General features: G+C 37.6%; 1 protein-coding gene across 3 annotated transcripts in view; it reads left to right on the plus strand.

The window, feature by feature from the left end:
• Positions 1-14,103, plus strand: part of kdm5a (lysine demethylase 5A) — a 176,932-nt gene that overhangs the window by 48,075 nt on the left and 114,754 nt on the right. The gene's annotated exons all lie outside the window — the stretch shown is intronic.

Consider the following 14,103-nt stretch of genomic DNA (forward strand, 5'->3'; position numbering starts at 1 on the left):
GGCAGCAGTGTGAATAGTCCATTTGTTGGGTGGTGTGGATCCTTGATGATTGCTGCTGCTCTCTGATGTCAGTATTGCCTATAGATGTTCTCAGTGGTAGGGAGGGTTTTGCCATTATCTTATGGTCAGGGGTATTGGTGTCCCCATACCAGACCATGATGCAGCCTGTCTCCACACTTTCCACCACAAATCTGGAGAAATTTGCTAAGGTTTCTAGCGTCATGCCAAACCTTTGCAAACTCTTGAGGCACTGACATGCTTTCTTCACAATGCCATTAGTCTCTCTCTCTCTCTCTCTATCTATCTCTCTCTCTCTCTCTCTGATCACCAATTGATTACTGGATTATAACCTCTGGTTTTCTCTTCCTGAAGTCAACAATCTGCTCCTTGGTTATGGTGACATTGAGTGAAAGATTGTTTTTGGTACATCATTCAGCCAAGTTTTCAATTTCCCTCCCGTGTGCTAACTCATCCCCTTTCTCTTTTTAAAAAATATTTTATATTTGTTTCCATAAATGTACATAGAAATGACTCAAATATCAAAATATAGATACATATATTAAACTTTTTCTTACAAAAGAACAAAAAACAAAACAATCCCTCCCCCTCCCTTTTCACAATATAAATCCACATGCCATGAAGGCTCACATGTTGACCATAAAAAAAATTCTAAATGGGAAGTCGCCTACATTTATACTATAGCAGCATTTATTCTTGTCCTTTTTGTTATTGTTATAATTATATTTGGGCCCCAATATATTTTTTTTAAACTTTATTTAAAATTTTATGACATGAATAAAATAAAAATTACATTTAAAGAAATAATAAAAAATAAGATAATAAAAATTAGAATACTACATCATTAAACTACACAAATTAACCCCCCAATAATTATAACACAACATTAATCATCTAATTTAAAATTAGTCCAACCCTCCCCCCAAAATAAAGAGTGAAGAATTAATTAACAATATTGTAAATAAAATAGAAAAAACCCCACTTACAAAAAAAGGATAAAACTTAACAACAAAAAAAATTACTAACAACAAAAAAAATATCAATACTAAAATAATACCCTTAAACATATATTTAAATCAAACATAATACATGTATTTAACAAATGAAATCCACTTTAAAACTAAGTTCAAATATTAAAATCATATATCAACCACATATGTTATTCAAAAAAATCATAATTAATAATACATAAATACAGAATTTCCATTAATACCAAGTTTCCTTTATAATTCATCGAGAGAACAAAAACATCCCTTAGAAAAACAATCAGATAAACTTTTTATTCCCTTCCCCTCCCCTTATATAAAAAAAAGAAAAAAAAAGAAAAAAGTTCAAACTCTTATAAAATTCTCCATATTCTTCATTTATAACATCTTCAAAATTCTCTATCGAAATTAATTTAATTTTATTAAACTCTTCTCCCTCAATGTATTTGTACTTAATTTTCTTCTTTTTCTTATCACCTTTCCCCTCATCTTCCTCTTCATCTAATTCAACATCCTCAATTTTTGACTTATTATCTTCTGTGACATCATCCTCTTAAAAAAGAAAGAAAAAAGAGAAAAACGACCCCCCCAAAAAAAGAGAAAAAAAAGGAGAGAAAAAAAACCTAATTCCCTCTCAATTACAATCAGAAAACAAAAAGAGTTTAAAAAAAATTTATTTATTTTAAAAAAATAATAATAAAAAAACCTTCACTTCTTAACCCAAAAATTAAAAAGAACAAAAAATAGGTCGGAGGTCACAACTACCTCCTCCTGTTTAAACCGCCCAAAGCGGTAACTCCCCCAAAATATTGGGTGTGAGATAACTCATAGTTAGCTGATGACTTCTGGAAACTAGTGCCCACCCAGTTCCCTGTCCCAACTCCCATTTCATTAAACTATCATCATTATTTAAACTATTTAAACTCTTCTCAAAAAAAAGATAAAAGATTTATTTTTTTAAATCAACGTTACCACTTCGGTCACCATTGCTTCCATTTCTTTTAAAAAACTGGATCCCACCTTACATCTCTACTCTCTTTGGAGACCTTGAAGGACTACATCGTTCCTGAAACTGCATGATTGGTAGAGACTGAGCAAAGTCCATAACCTCTTTAGGATTGTCAAAGAACTTTGGCTAATTTCCATTCTAAAAAATCTTCAGTACTGCAGAATACCTGAATGTTCCCTTATGTCTTTTTTTCCACAACTGTTCTTTCACAGAATTAAATTCGCGTCGTTGAAACATAATTTCTTGACTCAAATCTTGATAGAAGAAAACAGGATTATTCTGAACCATCAAAGGAGATCTATTTTGCTGGGCATTTCTAATAGCCATACGTAAAATTGTCTCTCTGTCACAATAGTTTAAACAACGGATCAAAACAGATCTTGGATTCTGTCCTGAAAAAGATTTTCTTCTTAAAACTCTATAAGCACGTTCCAGTATTAAACCTTCAGGGAATTTATCCTGTCCTAACACTCGTGGAATCCATTCAGTAAAATATTTTCTTGGATCTGGTCCTTCTATGCCTTCTGGCAAACCAACAATTTTCACGTTGTTCCGTCTAGATTGATTCTCCAAATAATCAACCTTTTTTGCTAAATTTTTATTTTGGATCTGCAATGTTTCAATTATTCTATTTTCATCTTGCAGTTGATCCTGTGCATCGACTAAACCTTGATCACACATTTCAAATCTTTCAATGGTTTCAAGCTTAAAAGCTCCATTAATGACTTCCGCCATCGCATTAATCTTGGAAATAAACAGGTTCACAAAATTAGCTAAGTGACTCGATACAGAATATATCTTATCTTCAAGATCCTTAACAGACATTTTTCAACAGAAGTAGATTCAGGCATAATGGGGTCTTGCTGTTCCTTAGAGACCACGGGATCTTCTGTCCCTTCCCTTAATTTAGTATCTTTTCTAGCAGTTTGACTTCGTATAAAAATCCCTCTCAAAGTCCCCCCAGCAATGCCAGGAGACTGAAGATCAGGGTTATCTTTAAGCCAAATCTCTTTAATCATCTTCACTGAATCGATGTCTGGAAAAACCGTTGTAATTGAAGATGCATTTTGCAGCGCCACCACTGTAGCAGTCGAATGACAGCTCTTTAACTCTCCAGCTGGTGGCGCCCCAGCTGATTCAACTGTCAAAGCCTCAGCAACAACACCTGCAGTGGCCGCCGTGCAAAACACTGGCACCCGTCCAGCCCCTTGTTCTGAAAGCTGTTGAGTGCGACCTTCAGAGAGCCTCACCGGCTTAAAACGAAGCTTCAATGCCGAACTCTGCATGTCCTCCTCTGGATCCATTCTACGTTGAGTCCTGGCTTCTTGTATTCAAGTAGGCTCAGACAATTTCGGAAAATGTAGTTTTTTAACAGTCTGTTGATGTTTTCTTTTACCTCATTTTTTGCATATAAACCATTAGGCACTAATCCAACACCTCTTATTATTTATAAACTTTTAAAAGAACTTTAACGGGCACTTAAAGACAAAACAATAAATCAGAGTCAGGAGAGGTCTGGAAGGCACGTCTGTTCCCTACGCCATCTTGCACGCCCCCATTTGGGCCCCAATATGATCCAAATATGGCTGCCATATCTTGATAAATGTCATTTTTTCTTTGTTTTATGTAATATTTTCCATAGGTATGCAACTATTCATCTCAGTAGTCCATAGTGCTATATGAAGAGGGAAGTCAGATTTTCAAGTTATTGCAATACATTTCTTAGCCACTGCTAAGGCTATTTTAACAAATGAAATTTGGAATTTAATTAATTTATTGCTTATTTCAATAAAATTGCCCAAGAGATAAAACTCCTGGGCACTTGTGAAGGTTGATATTATCCTTGTAATCCTTGTTAACATTTCACTAATATCCCACCAGAAAGGTATCACCTTCACACACGACCACATAGCATGTAAAAAAAAGTCCCTATTTCTGTCCCACACCTAAAACACATCTCCAATGTTTCCGCTCCGTATATGGTTATATGGTTAAATATTTCAGATTTTGATTTATGCAACTTCTGTGGTGTGAGATATAATTGGTGTATGAAATTATATTGCATTAATCCATATCTTGCATTTATAATTGATGTTATGCTATCCAAACGCCAATCAGACCAACATCTTCCATTGATTGCAAAACCTAGATCTGACTCCCAACTCTCTTTTGATCTCTGTAAACCTGGTTTTACTCTTTAATTCTGGAAAGCATGGTACATCTTAGTTATAAATTTAAGTGTATTCCCCAGCCAAATTGTTCATTCCATTTCACTAATTTCAGATGGGGCCAAACTTGGCCCTTCTCTTTCTCGTAGGAATGATCTTAGCCGGAGAAAACAAAAGAAAGTCCCATTAGTTACTCTGTATTTATTTCTTAATTGTTCAAAATACATGAGAGATCCCGCCACATAGCAATCATCAAAATATCTTATTCCTTTGTCATCCCATGAATTTGTCATGTTGTTACCCAGATTTATAGGCAGCAACACATTTTTATGTAATGGTGTTCTTAATGATATGCCTGCTTTTTTTCCCAAGACACATTTGCCATATTCTAATTTTTTATAAGATTATCCATAACTTAACATTTCACTTGTAAATAAAGTCCTTCGCTGTCTTTTATTGAGTTCAGTCTCATTAGGATCCAAGAAGGGGGACTTCTTTAAAAAAAAAAGATAAAAGTCTTGCCTGTGCGGATAAATAGTATTTCTTAAAGTCTGAAGGTTTAATCCTCCCAGTTTATAATACCATGTTAGCTTTTCCAATGAAATTCTTGGCACTTTGTTATTCCATAGGAATCGTCTTATAATTATTCAATAACAAAATAAATTTTTCGGTAGTGCAATAGGCAGTGATTGAAAAAGATACTGTAATCTTGGCATCACATTCATTTTAATACAATTTACTCTTCCAACTAAAGTAATGGACAAGTCTTTCCATTTTTGTAAATCTTTATTTTTTTCTAAAAGAGGAGTGTAATTAAGTTTGTATATTCTGTAAATTATTATCTGTTATTATACCTAAATATTTGATTCCATTTAAATCAACTTCCTTTTTGATATCTTTTATAATCAAAATTTTTCACTGGCATGATCTCACTCTTGTCTATTTATTTTATATTCTTCTATACTTTCCTAAAATTGTTGGTAATTTTATCAAGGATTCATCCGTGTCAGACATGTATCATTACCAAATGAGCTAATTTTATGTTCTTCCTGTCCAATTTTGAAGCCCTTAATATCCAATTCTCTCACAATCTCATAGGTTAAAAAATGCCAGAGACAGAGGACACCCTGTTTACTCGATCTACTCAAGGGAAAAATCGTCGACATCTGATTATTAGTTATAATTTTAGCTTGTGGTTTATGATAGAATTCTTATCCAGTTTATAAATTTTCTGTCTATACCAAATTGTTTTAAATAAGAAAGACCATGCTAATTGATAATATGCTTTTTCTGCATCTCGGGAGATAGTTATACTTAGATTCAACTTTGATTTTGCTTCCGGGAGAAATAGTGGCGGCGGAGTCAATTGTATTATTTAAGAAAAGGTTGGACAGGTATATGGATGAGAAGAAGATGGAGGGTTATGGGCATTGTGCAGGGAGGTGGGACTAGAGAGGGGTGTTTGGTTCGGTGCGGACTAGAAGGGCCTAATGGCCTGTTTCCGTGCTGTAATTGTTATGTTATGTATTTCATTAAATAGTCTACTTACACTATTTGAAGAGTGTCTTCCTTTGACAAATCCCACCTGGTTTGTATGTATTAATTTTGTTAGATATTGTCCCAGTCTATTAACTAATGTCTTTGCCAATTTTATAATCAGCATTCAGGAGTGTTGAAGTTTTTAATGGGTCTCTACTTTTCTTTGGTAGCACTGTAATCACAGCATTTGTGAAAGATTCTGGGAGGGGTTAGATCTCCACCATCTGGTCCAGTACATCCATCTTAAGAGGCATCAATAAATCTTTAAATTGTCTGTAGAACTCAGGAGGAAACCTATACTCCCCTTTAGATTTGTTAGCTTGTAAAGTACCCAAAGCTTTCTCAATTTCTTCTCTTGTGATAGGGGCATCTAAATCTATTCATTTTCTAATTTTGGAAGTTCAACATTTGTTAAAAATTTGTCCATCTCATTTTTGTCTCCTAATAATTATGATTTATATAATGTCTAAAATATCATTTATTTCTTTTTGATGATAGATTATAATATCATCCTCTGTTTTTATTGAATTTAGCATCCTAGATGACTCCTCTGCCTTTAACTGCCAAGATAAAACTTTATGCGCCCATTCTCCTAATTCATAATATTTTTTATTGGTTGAGGATCAGAAGGAAAAGTTCTAGTAGAACATTTTTTAAGACTGTAGAGAACTCTGCAATGGAGTTCACAGTTGTTAGCGTTTAGACTAGAGTGGAAAGAGACTGATCGTGTTATGTAGACATAGTATTGTGCTTGTTCTCATTGATGGCTCCCGGCCCGGGGCTCGGCTGCCAACAGTCGGGCTGTGCGGGCTGCCGGGGTTTGCCTGGCCTCCGGCAGCGGCAGCAACAGGACCTCGGGCCTCTGGTGGCAGCAGCAACAGAAATCTTTTGGTGCCTGCCACATTGACCACCGCCAGTGGGCTGATCTCGCCTCCAACTGTGCATCTTGGTGCCTCACAGTTCGGCGGGCAGCAACCTCCTTTGAAGAAGACCGCAGAGCCCACCTCACTGACAAAAGACAAAGGAGTAAAACCCAACACCCAACCCCAACCAATCAATTTTCCCTTGCAACCGCTGCACCCGTGTCTGCCTGTCCTGCATCGGACTTGTCAGACACCAACGAGCCTGCAGCAGACGTGGACATACCCCTCCATAAATCTTCGTCCGCGAAGCCAAGCCAAAGAAAAAAAAGAAAAATATTTTTTAGTTTTTAATATTATTTTTTCCATTCTATACATTTGTAATTTTTATTACAAAAATAATATATATTTTCTTGTAACCCTGTTCTGTTTTTTCCAATTTTGTTATATTTTTCTCTAAACTATCCAGTTGTGCAGTATATTCTCTCGATTTTTTGTATCAGAAATAATTTGCTCTCTTAAATAAGCTTTAAGCGATCCCATATTAAAAAAGCTATTATCAGTAGAAGGAAGATTAGTTTCACAAAATAATGATCTTGTCTTAATAACTCACAGAAGTCCTTTCTTTTCAACAGTGTGGCATTGAGACACCATCCAAACACACTTGTGTGACAATATATAAGTCTGTTTTTGGGAGATAAATTGGGGTAGGTTTGTTAGTCGGTCACATACAAACACTTTAAGACAGATCTTATTTAAAATACTGGAGCTCTGCTAATGCTAGACATATCGGCACCAGAGCCTTTGCAAAAGCTTTGGAGAGTGTCCAAGAGACTTCACTAATGGATTGTTGTTTACAAAAACGCAACAGATGAAAGAACTTGTCAGAGCTGCAGACTGTCTGCAGTGGAACTTGCTGTTCTAGGAGGGTCCTGTGGTTTTGCAAGCAGAGAGAGTCAATCAGGCTTTTCTTTCAGAGAGAGAGATAGAGATCAGTTTTGCAGTGCTACAGTTAGCAGCAGTAGCTGGGACTGGAACAGGACAAGCTGAAAAGCTTGTGGAAAACCCCATTTGGAAGATGGGTTGTGAGTGCTTAGTTCAGCCTGGTCAAAGCCCTTGTGGTTCATGCAAGAAGAGAGGACTGGCTGTCTAATGTTTCACTTGAAATAAGAGAAACAAAAAGGCACTCTGTGGTGACCTGAAAGAAAGAAGTTATCATCTGGAGAACCCTGAGGGGGCAAGTTTCTTCGGCAAGACACTGAAGTGGCTGATTAAAAAGGAATCAGTTGTGGGTGTCCAGCGAACCATGAATCTCTCTCTGAAAACGACAAGAACGTTCCTGAGAGGTAACCATTTACCTTTCAAGCACCAAAGCCTGGTGAACTTTATAAATGTTAAATTCTGTGCACAGTATCAGAATTGCTTGCAACCAGTGAACTTGGAGGAATGAGAAGTGAGATTGGACTGTGAACCAAAGAACGTTTCTGAACTTACACACACATTGCATACATTAGAATTAGAAGGGGGTTAAGTTAGGTAAGTTAAGTCAATAGGGTGATTCTGTTTTCATGAATAAATATAATTTAAAGTAACTTGTTTAAGTAACCATTTCTCGGTGAATATTTATTGCTGCTGGGTTTTGGGGTTCTCTGGGCTTGTAACACTTGTTTTTCCATTATCGCAATAGTTATAGTTGATGCCGAATGATCTGATAAATGTCACCAAATATTCCGTTTTTACTACTCTACTTTTTAAACTGGACAGACATTAAAAGCAAATCAATCCATGTTTATGATTCATGTACCCTTGAGTAGAATGGGGTTAAGCTTCCTCCATATATCAATCAAATTTAAATCCTTCATAAATGATTGTGTGATGAAGAGATGGTAGTTTTTTGCATTTAACTTGGTCACCCTTTTAGGGTGGATTTGGGATTTTTTTTTAGAACAAGTTTCAGGCATTGTATTTCCTCTAAACCCAGATTTATTCCTACTGGGGTATATTAGAAGGAACAAGATCTAATTTGAAATTATCAATATATCAAACAAAATGTGTTAAAATAGCATTAGCAGTAACAAGGAAATGTACTGCAGCGATTTGAAAATCAGATTCACATTTTGATATGTGTAGATGGAATGCAAAAATTCAAAGCTGTATCCCTTTAGAGAAAATCACATATAATTTGAGAAATAAATATGGTATATATTTGCAAATTTGGAGCTTGTATATGCAAAATTTGGGCATCACTGGACATGAGGTCGAAGAGGTGTTTCATAATATGAGCTGCAGGGGGTAGAAAGCGGAGACAGAAATTGACCATCCCCACAAATTCCTGGAGTCCTTTGATGGTATCAGGCCTCAGGAATTTGAGGATGGCTTCCACTTTGCTAGGCAATGTTGATCTGATGTCCCAAGAATTCCATAGAGGACTGTCCAAATTTGCACTTGGCTGGGTCACAGTTAACCCGAACTCCTGAAGGCAGCGGGAGAGTAAACGCAGATGTTGCAGGTGCTCTTTGTGGGAGCGGCTGGCGATGAATATGTCGTACAAGTATATGAAAAGGAAGACTATGCTATGCCCCATTGCATCCATTAGTCACTGGAATGTTTGTGCAGCATTTTTGAGCCCAGAAGGCCTCTTTGAAATTCAAAGAGGCCACACTATTATAATGGCAGTCTTGAGCACATCCTCTGGGTATTCATGCATTGTCAATTTTAGAAAATATCTTGGCCCCATGAAGATTAGCTGTAAAGTCCTGGAAGTCGGGTACAGGGTAGCGGTCTACAGTGGTAGCGTCGTTGAGAACCCTGAAATCTCCACAAGGTCTCCAGCCTCCTGTGGCCTTGGGCACCATAAGTAGTGGGGAAGCTCATGGATCCTGGTCCTTTGGGTGTGACGCAGCACTAATTTCTGTGGGCCTTGTGCTCTGCTGTTTCGTGCGCCACAGAATGCCTGCACTGGTGGTCACTGTTTGGGGGTTATCAAAGTCCTCATTAGCCAACATGAGGCAGATGTCTTTTGGCATGTGCTCTAAAAAACAACTGCTTGAAGAGCAGGGAGCTTGTGGGTCCCAAAGGAAATCCACTACTCAACCAGCTGGGCGAATGTGGAACTGCGTCTTAACCTGCCTGAACCAAACATTAGGTTGAGTGGTCCAAAAGACAGGCAGTTCGAGCGAAACCACTGCGTTGTTCACATTGGGTCAAAAATCCATTTGGGGCCATCACCAATGTAGCAACTATTTCGCAGTATGAAATGAAGAACAAGAAGATGATCAGACGTAGTCAAGTCAAAGTTCATTAAAATTCGTTTATCAAAGAGTCACACGCAGCTTTTTAAAACCCTGCACGTTCCAAATGACATCACGTTGTGATGCCACTCGGAACCTCCTGAGCCAGTTGAATTAAGAGTCTGGTGAGCCACTACAGTATAAACTTTGCAAAGTGTTGCAAAGTGATACTCAGAGCAATCCAAGATGCTTTCTTTTTCTTTCTTGTTTTTCTACTATGTATATTTTTTTGGGGGGGTGTGGTGAGGGGTTGGGGAGGGAGAGAAGAGGAGGGGTTATAACCATCATGTAATGAACAAAATTTTCTTAAATGTAAACATTTATTGTTCTGTATAATGGTTTATTAATTACATGTATGGAAAAATTTTAAATAAAATTTTTTAAAATGTTGCTCAAACTCCTGTGGCTAATATTTGTTTAATTCTCTGATATCCCCACCCCCAAAACAATATGGAATTACCCCATTTAGTTCAGTTGCTTCTACTTGTCTTCCCTGCTAAAATGTATTACATTATATTCCTGCATAAAATATTGTAATTTATCTGTCTGTTTCACTTTTCTATTTTTCCATGAGGTTGGTAGCTGGCTTCCTTGGTGTTGATCTTCATATCCAAGTCCAAGTTATTTTTTAGCCGAAAGATCAGTGATACTTGTATCAGCCTCTGGAGGACACCTCTGCACCTTTCCACTCTGGATGGTCTTGGCTAGGTTTGCCATTTACTGCAGCCTCCTGCACACTTAAGTTACTAAACCAGGCTGTAATGTAACCAGTCAATATATTAAATTTCCACTGTGTACCTGTAGATGTTTGATAGAGTGTTCAGTGACATGCCAAATCTCTTCAGACTTCTTAGAAAGTAGATGCTCCAGGAGAGATAATTGATATGTGAACCCCAGGGACTTGAATGGGTTTTCCCTGGGGGCAACGTTCCCGTGTGAAACGTTCTGGGAATGGTAGGTTAATTGGGTGCAATTAGGCTGCATGGGGTTGTGGGCCCTCTTTTGGAGGCTAAATGGGTCTATTAAGTAAGTGGCCAGTGATCTGGCAACAGAGCTGAATGTGGAGAATGAAATTGTAAATTTTGGCAAGAAAAATAAAAGGAAACATAATATTTAAATAATGAGAGATTGCTAAGCTTCAAAGGGAGCTGGGTGTTCCAGTTCACTATTTTCAAAAGCTGAGAATGCATGTAGTTAGGAAAAGAAAGAAAATGTAGAATTTGTTCTCAGGTGAATATTCAGGTGAATAAAGGCAACATTAGAAAGATAATGCTTTAGTTATACAGGGGATTGGCAAAGGTCATTGCAATGCTGTGAAATATCCAGGTATTCTCATTTGAGGAATGGTTTTGAAGGTTTGGAAGCAGTACAGGAAGGATTTATCAGTTTGATACCTGGAATGGGTGGATTGTCTCATGAGGGAAGATTGGTCAAGTAGATTCATAATCTGTGCATGTTGGTCCTTGTGTGGACAAAATTGCAAACGAATATGCTGATTTTCTTCTGAAGATTTTTCTGCATCATTGGTGGAGATGGGAACATGAATGATGGTTTATTTTGTGGATTAAAAAAAAATCAATCTACCATTAACTAGAGAACATAGAACAGTATGACATTGCAACAGGCCTTTGGCTCACAATATCGTGCTGAGCACTGCAGAATTAAACGAAATTTCTACTTCCTGAATGTGATTTGTTTTCCTCCATTCCCTACATGTGTATACATAATGTCTATCTGGAAGCTTCCTATTGTATCCAGATGATTAGATGCAATATTTGTGAGGATTTTTATGTATATTCTTCATTACAATTCAGACTCTTTGCTTTGGTTAGGCTAGATTTTGAGCTAACAGTGTATTCGCCCAAATGCACTAAATGTACAACAGATTTAACAGTGCCAACTAACTGCTGGCTCATATTGCCACAGAAGACTTATACAGCCAGTAATACTGAATAACATGAATTATTTCTGATTCTTTCTGATCTGTGAGTTTTTGTAGTTCAGTGCAGTTGACAATGAGGACCTGATGTCCATATTCGAGGAAGAGATGCAGGCTGCCTTCTGGACAGTGAATTCAAGGAAAGCACCCGGTCCAGATGGAGTACCCGGCTGAGTATTTAAAAATCTGTGCTGACCAACTTGCAGATATCTTCAACATCTCACTCCAGCTGGCCGTGGTACTCATCTGTTTCAAACAGACATCAATCATACCAATTGTCCAAGAAGAGAGCAGAATAATCTGTCTGAAGTGTTTTGAAAACTTGGTGTTGAAGCATATCAGCTCCTGTCTGAGCAGCAATATGGATCTGTCCCAATTTGCCGATCATAGGAACAGGTCTACGGCGGATGCCATTTCACTGGCTCTACACAAAGCCCTGGAACATCTAGACAGCAAAGATGCATTCATCTGGATTCTCTTTATTGACTACAGTTTGGCATTTAACACCATCATCCCCCCCAAAAACTGATCAACAAGTGCCAAGATCTGGGACTCCACACGCAACTGTGTAATTGGATTCTTGATTTCCTCATCTCCAGACCACAATCAGTGAGAATTGATAAGAACATCTCCATCAGTACCAGAGCACCACAGGGCTGCGAACTTAGCCTCCAGCTTGACACGTTTTACACTTACTGTGTGGTTCAGTCCAACAATAACTCCATCTATAAATTTGCTGACGATATCATGGTAGTGGGTTGTATAAAAAAAACTGATGAATTAGCATTGGAGAGGGAGATTGAAACTTGGCTGAATGGTGCACCAACCACAACCTTGATGTCAATGTCAGCAAAACCAAGGAATGAATTGTTGACTGCAGGAGGGAAAAATCAGAGGTATACAGGGTGTGCAAATTTAAGTTCTTGAGTGTGACTATCTCAGAGGATCTGTCCTGGAACCAACACACAACAATGCTTCAACTTCCTCAGGAGTTTGTGGAGGTTTGGCATAACATAAGAAGCCTGGCAAATTTGTACAGATGTGTGGTGGAAAGTGTGCTGACTGGCTGCATCATGTTCTGGTATGGGGACACCAGTACCTCTGAGTGAAAAGTCCTGCAAAAAGTTGTAGACACAACCCAGGACATCACAGGCAAAACCCTCTCCACTATCAAGAACATCTACAGGGAACGCAGCTGACAGAGAGCAGCAGCAATCATCAAGGAACCACACCACCCAGCGCACACTCTGTTCTCACTGCTTCCATCAGGAAAGAGGTGCAGATGCCACAAAACACGCACCACCAGGTCCAGGAAGATCTGCTACCCCTCCACCATCAGACTCTTCAACAACAAACTCAGAGACTCATTTAAGAACTCTTACTTTTGCATTTTATTGATTTATTTATTCTCTCTGCATTGCAGAATTTACATTTCTTTATCTATTTACATTTCTATTTGTTTACATGTGTATGTGGTGTACAGTGTTTTTTGCACTACCAATAAGTGACATTTTGCCTCATCCACAGGAAAAAGAATCTCAGGATTATATGTGATGTTAAATATGTACTCTGAGGACAAATCTTAAATGTTTGTGATTGATATCTTAAGGCTCAGTGGCCTTAGATTTTGCCTTGCCTTCTCCCAAAAGGGAATTTTGTGGTGTGCCTTCTCAATGGCTGGTCTTTGTGTCCTATAAATTACCTTTCATATACAAATATTGCATCAAACCATGCATGCTGTCAATTGAGTTTCTTTGACTCTTCAGAATATTTATCCTTCATTTATTTGCAGATGTTATCTTTTCCAAAGGTGTTATTTAAAAAAAATTCTGACAATAGTCCAAGGGTTGGAAACTTAATTCAACAAAAACTTAGTCAAGCAGACTTCTTCAACTTAGATTTCTATTGGAAATATGCCATGTGAAAAAGGGCTGTGGTGGTTTGTGTTTTGGAGATCATATTTCATGCAGTTCCTAAGTTTTTAATTCATTCTCCACATCCTTAATCTGAAAAACCTGAGGAATAGAATAAAGTATCAACCCCACCAAAATGCTGCAATATCTCTCGCTCACACAATGCCTTCAGGAAGGGCCTTTGAAATTAGTCTGGCACATGTCACCAGTTAGGACCATGTTGATCAGTGCAAGGCTGTTCCCTTTTCTGGTTGTGAAAGATGACCAGGTTTATTGAAAGTTATGCCTTGTTCAATGTAGGGTGGTTCTTGTATGGTGCTGTGTACAATGAAAAGAATGTGTCTGTAATTTAGCATACATTTCCGAATTAAAGACTGTCTG

The sequence above is a fragment of the Narcine bancroftii genome, chromosome 11, assembly GCF_036971445.1.
Source record: "Narcine bancroftii isolate sNarBan1 chromosome 11, sNarBan1.hap1, whole genome shotgun sequence".
Lineage (NCBI taxonomy): Eukaryota > Metazoa > Chordata > Chondrichthyes > Torpediniformes > Narcinidae > Narcine > Narcine bancroftii.